Source organism: Mauremys reevesii, linkage group 2, assembly GCF_016161935.1.
Source record: "Mauremys reevesii isolate NIE-2019 linkage group 2, ASM1616193v1, whole genome shotgun sequence".
Lineage (NCBI taxonomy): Eukaryota > Metazoa > Chordata > Testudines > Geoemydidae > Mauremys > Mauremys reevesii.
The window spans coordinates 70,583,608-70,589,634 of NC_052624.1; positions in this window are offsets into that span (position 1 = coordinate 70,583,608).

Sequence of the window (6,027 nt, forward strand, 5' to 3'; positions counted from 1 at the left end):
TTCCAACCCCTTCATCTTTGAATTCCTGTTTAGGTTGAAGTGAATGAAGATGGTGACTCTCCTGAGAGTCTCCTGTCTTAATAAATTGCCCTCAAGTAACATCACCAGGGTCCACTTGTGTGCTGGTAAACAGGAGGAGAGGCAAATGAAATGTGTTAAAAGACATTGCAATTAACATGTGTACAGAAGTCCTGCCTTAGGGTGGTCACACTGTAGTTAAGGTTGAGATAGGTACTCCTTTCTGAGCCCCTGTTTTCAAACACTCAAGTTATTCCACAGTTTACTTTTTGAGTTGTAATTGGTCAGAGAGAGAGAGAGTGTGTGTGTGTGTGTGTATTTATATATGGGAAAACCATAAAGGCATTTTTTTAGTTAGAGAAAAAACTATGTTGAAAACAGGGGCAGCTCCAGGCCCCAGCACGCCAAGCGCATGCTTGGGGTGGCATACCGCGGGGGGCGCTCTGCCGGTCACTGGGAGGGCAGCAGGTGGCTCCGGTGGACCTCCCGCAGACGTGCCTGCGGAGGGTCCGCTGGTCCCGCGGCTCCGGTGGAGCATCTGCAGGCAGGAGCCGCAGGACCAGCAGGCACATCTGCGGGAAGTCCACGGGAGCTGCAGGACCGGCGACCGGCAGAGCGCCCCCCGCGGCGTGCCGCCATGCTTGGGGCGGCGAAATGGCTAGAGCCGCCCCTGGCTAAAAATGTCACCTTTTTAATGTTTTTTTTGGGGGGGGGGTGGTAAAGAGGGCCCTCTCAGGCCTCAAACCTGGCTTTGTTTAAAAAAAAAAATCACATTTAGCAAAATGCCCACCGCTTAAGGACTGTGGACCTTGTGAGGGTTACCAAAACATTGGTTAAGATTTCCAAGTTGACATCACATTCCATTTACTGGTAACAGTTTAGGGTCAGCTTCAGTGCTCGTGTGTAACCGTAAACACACAGCAGTGAGGCTGTGCACAAGTTTGAAGTTAAGCCTCACACTTTAGACTTCCTCGTGGTGTGACAGGAATTATTCAATGGGTGGGTTCCTAACCTCCTCTTCCTGCATCAGAAAAACTCAAGCTGAAAACTCTCTAGGCTGCCTTTAACTCCAGTTTCTGTTACCTGCATCTCTCAGGTGATACTAATAGGAGAGGTGGCCAAAAGCTATTTATAAAATGTTGTAAAGTGTTAGAGACATTTTCCTTGACTGGCCTTCATTTACAGGTCATGTTTTGTAAGCTGAGGACAGGGCGCACTAGAGGGGGTTTGGCTGGAGAGTCTTGCCCGCAAGCTCGGGGTTCAGCTGACCGCCATATTTGGGGTCGGGAAGGAATTTTCCTCCAGGGAAGATTGGCAATGGCCCTGGAGGTTTATCGCCTTCCTCCGAAGCATGGGGCAGGGGTCGCTTGCTAAGGAGTGGGTGGATCGGCTTATGTGGCCTGCATCTTGCAGGAGGTCAGACTAGATGATCATAATGGTCCCTTCTGATCTTGAATTCTATGATTCTATGATTCTATAAGGTAATTGACATCTTGTTCGTGTTATATTTTTTTAATGTGGTACACTTTACATACAGAAAACATTTTTTTAATGAGCCAAGCACCATAATTCTCAATTGCCCCTTTATGCCATTCTGGAAGTTTAAATGCACTTCAGATTCAGCAGATATGGCCCATTCACACTGTCCCAAACTGCTGTAGAAGCATTGGAGGAAAAGCTCTGTAGTGGCCCTGTTCCCAGCCTCTGGCGTACTGGATGGCGTGGAGGCGTCGTCCAAGCACACTATGGCTAGTCGCAGGAGCCACTCTATCTTTAGGGGCTGGGTAGGCCGCCGTATGTCCCCAGAACAGTGGGCGCACAAAGGTGGCTTAAAGGCACCCCCTCCCCCTCAAATCTCCCACTCCTGCTCCAAGTGCAGAAGCAGCATCCCTGAGCATCATGTCCAAAGACCATAGTGTTCCAGCTAGCTTGTAGAGCCTGTGCTGCGCAGGTGCCCGGCCAGGGAAGACTCCTATGTGAGTATCTGGTTAAGGAGCTGCTTACCTGGCATGCTGTCCTGTAGATTCAGCTGCACCTCATTTAACAGGGCTGCACTTTCCAGGGTCTTCTGAGGCAAACCCTCACTTGTGGCTGGGACTTGGAGCAGGGGCTGTTTCCAATCAGATGGCTTCTCTTCACTTTTCACCCATATTATTTCCCCCTACTTCCTCCCCCCGCATTGCTCAGTTAGGCTCCCTTGTTCATCTGTTCCCCTTAGCTCAGGACTTTCTTCTGTGGTTGCTTTAGTTCTGTCTTCCTAGCAGCCCTTTTCTGTACTTTCCCTTATATAAAGTCACCAGCATAATCCATACTGGCACCTTGCCACTGTCCCCGGTGCCTTTGTAGCCCTTATTACACTGCCGAGCTAGTCAGTGGTGTGTATGAGCCCCCTCTGGTGGCTAGATTGATGCATGGCCTTAAAAGTGCAAATGGGTGCCGCTCTGCTATATTTGCTGTTATATGCTCTTCAGGGCAGGGAGTGGCTCTGCCTCTGTATTTGGCAGCGCCGAATTCACAATGGCCACTACCACTACCTGAAGCATTAATTATTGTTTGGCAGTAGTTAATTTCCTGGGTGGTCCAGCTCAGTGCTGCTCTTACACAAGTGCCAGCTGTGATACAGCACTGGTGCTAGTTGCAGAGGGACCAGCTGGCAGAACCCTGGCACCCGATAGCACAAGATCAAGACAGGCACCCCCCCGTTTGCAAGACTCTTCCCCATGATGTTCAGTTAGTCTGGCAGGATAGGGCTCACTCCTTGCTTAACAAACCACAGGTCTGGGAACCACACTCTTGGGAATCCTTGGCATCAGCAGGAGAACAGCTATACCAGGGCAGATCTGTGCCTTCATTCCTGTACTCCCCCACAGCCCACTCCATGGCAGCACAATTCCTGGTAGCTTTTGTATAACTCAGTGATTCTCCTTTTATAAATAACCTCACCTAGCCCTGGCTGCTACTCATTTACCTGGCCATCTGAGTTTCCTGAAACAACTTGAGATCCCTGCAGCAGCAGATTGTCTGAACCAGCCCTCTCACAACCTATGCTCATGCCTTTCTGCAGAAAAGGCTTCAAAAGGTTAGTTTCCCAAATAAGAGAGAGCCCCCACAACCTGATGTTGCCAGGAAACATTCATCTACTTATGCCCCTGCATTTTAATGAACATCAGGAGCCCCTCACAGTACCCTTACTTGGGCTCAGTCTGTGCTCAACACCCTCAGCCAGCCAGGAGCTCTGTCTTAGCTCCCACAGCCTTCGGCAGCCCTCCCCAGGCTCAGCCCTGCCCAAACAGCTGCTCATGGTCCTGCTGCTCTTCCACCCAACCAGAAATCCCAATTCCTTCTCTTCCAGATCCAGGCAGTAACTGACTGCTCTGCCCCAGCTGTTTCTTTTTATATGGCCGTCCTGGCACCTGAGTGGTCACTCCAGCAGCCCCTCTGATTGGCTGCTTCCTCTGTAGACACTCTAGGCTGCCTGGAGGATTTCTCCACTGCTCTTTTCTGGGGTGGGGGGAGGCAGGGACACAAGGCCTCCAGCAGAGGGCTTCTGGAGCTAATCCACTCCATCACAGCCCCATTGAAATCTGGGCCCAAGTGTCAAGCAGTTACAGGAGATAATGGTCATCTCACAGCACTACCCTTTTCTGTGCTATGGCTGTTCTGCTGTAGTTTATCATTTGCTAGGTTGTACGATTGGCTTTGGCTTTTTGAGAGTGAGGCAGTGCAGTCTGCCATAGCAAATTCACCCAGTGACAATAGCGTTATGCCAGGGGACAACATAATTTACTATTTAAACCTACAGTTAACATAAAACACAAATTGTCCATGCTCACTATGATATTGACACTTTAACTATGGGCATGCATGATCTGATTGCAGAAGCATGCCCATTTCAGTCTCTTACTCTTTCAGGCAAACGACCAAGCTCTGATATTTTGCACTTACAAAGCACCTTTCACTGACCTCTAGGTGTCACCCCGACTAACTGAAATGACAATGAACAGGGCTTGTCCTTGTATACACTAATCACAAACTGACCAGGGTCTGCCTCAGCTTAGGTAACTCAACTCTTCAATGATGAAGTGGGTATTCACCCACGAAAGCTCATGCTGCAAAACGTCTGTTAGTCTATAAGGTGCCACAGGATTCTTTGCTGCTTTTACAGATCCACAAGGGGGCACTCTATCACAAGGAATGCCATCAACGGGGTCAATTTATGGTGGCAAGGACATTTTCTGCTGTGTCTCAGCCCAAAAGGAAAGCTATTAGGAAAAATAAACAGATTATCGGGCTTTGCGGCAGAGACATTAGACAAGAGGGATTAAAGCGCAGCTCTAGGGACAAAGATAATGAAGCATGCATTTATAGAAATGTCAGGACAAATGAGAATGACATAACCAAATAATCAAAAGCAGGGAGCAGGGGGAAGCAGCAGTAATGATAAAAAATTAAAATCAGAAGCACATCACAAAGAGCAGCAATTATCCCAGATTGGAGGAAGAGAAAATGCATAGCAGAAAGGGAGCGCGCAAGAGAGGTACAGAGCAGAAGTGGAAGAGCTCTGCTCACAATGAAAACAATACAACAAAATAATTCAAACCACCCAGATGTATTTAGAGTTCAGCTCAGATACTAAATTCCCGGAATAATTGGTTCCAGCTGCTCATCCATTTCTTGCTGCGCTTGTAAGCTTTTTTATGGGGAGGGGATGGCAGCCAGACTTATGCCACATACGGGGGGGGGGTCCCCAAAGCATGGAAGGGAGCACAGGAGCAGGGGGAAAGGATAGAAAGAGTTCAGGCAGAAAGCAGTGGGTCTACAACGTAACCCTCCCCTTCCTCCTACACCACTGAGAATCCCTTCCATGTGAACACAGCCTTTGGGTGGCTAATGGGAGGTGCTTGAGGGAAGAGCCAGGCAGCCAGCACCAATTTGGTCAACAATGTAGCCTCTTTCTCGCAACACCCGGACATCAGACATTATTTGAAAGCTTATTATGGCTACTTTAAGATGAGGTATGATGTGGCACTGTCAAGTGCTGCTGTTACCATAGAAAAAGGGACAAACAATGACAATCAGCACATTAAAATGGCCACTTTGAAATATTTGTGTTTGTTTCTGTTAGTTTAACAACTCTATGCATTATTTCAAGACATACAATTGGATTGCTTTGTGACCTCAAAGCAGCACAACAATCTAAAGGGTAAAACAAAAAAAAATCTAATAATAAATTTGTACAGGTGTAATTTAAATGTAATAGGGCTGGTGACATTTTTAGTCAACATCATCATCATCATCATCTTGTTCATCATTATGAACTTTGTCAAGAGTGCATGGGTCACCACAGTCTTCATTGCCTTGGCATGTACACAATTCTGAGCAGGGAAGATTGTTCTGACTACAGACAGAGTTAACTGTGCAGCAACCTCTACTGATACAGGTACAGATAATGTCTTGTACAAGCTAAAATGCCATTGGCCCCTCAAAGAATACAAGAAGTAGTTCATCATCCACATTTTTCCATCCAGGTTGCAATGGTGATCTCACCAAGCTACCAGCTTCCTAGGTGTTGCAATTGCGGCTTCTCCATTACTCTCTCCCAATTTGCCAAGATCCCTGAAGTGGTAAACTCCCTTTGTTTTGACAACACAGATTCTCCCTCCCCTGACCCCCAGCAAATAGGGATGATACAGAGTCATATACTGTTAATGCGTGTACCGCGGGAAGTATGATGCAGAAGTCAGGAGTGAGCATGTCACAAGTTGCATGCACAGGTATGATGAGATGCTTGTCAATTGTGCTGGTAAGGGTGCCCTTTTCAACTCACATATTCTTTGCGTATTCAATTTTTGGAAAGTTGTGAACAGAAAGGACCAGAACATCTATATCAAGTGAGCTAATTACTATGGTTCCTTTGCCACCAAGAGACCCCAAAGCCACATTGACACATACAGCATGCAGAAACATCCTTGTGTCTGCTTCCTCTTGAGTATTATGCAAGTCTTGGGC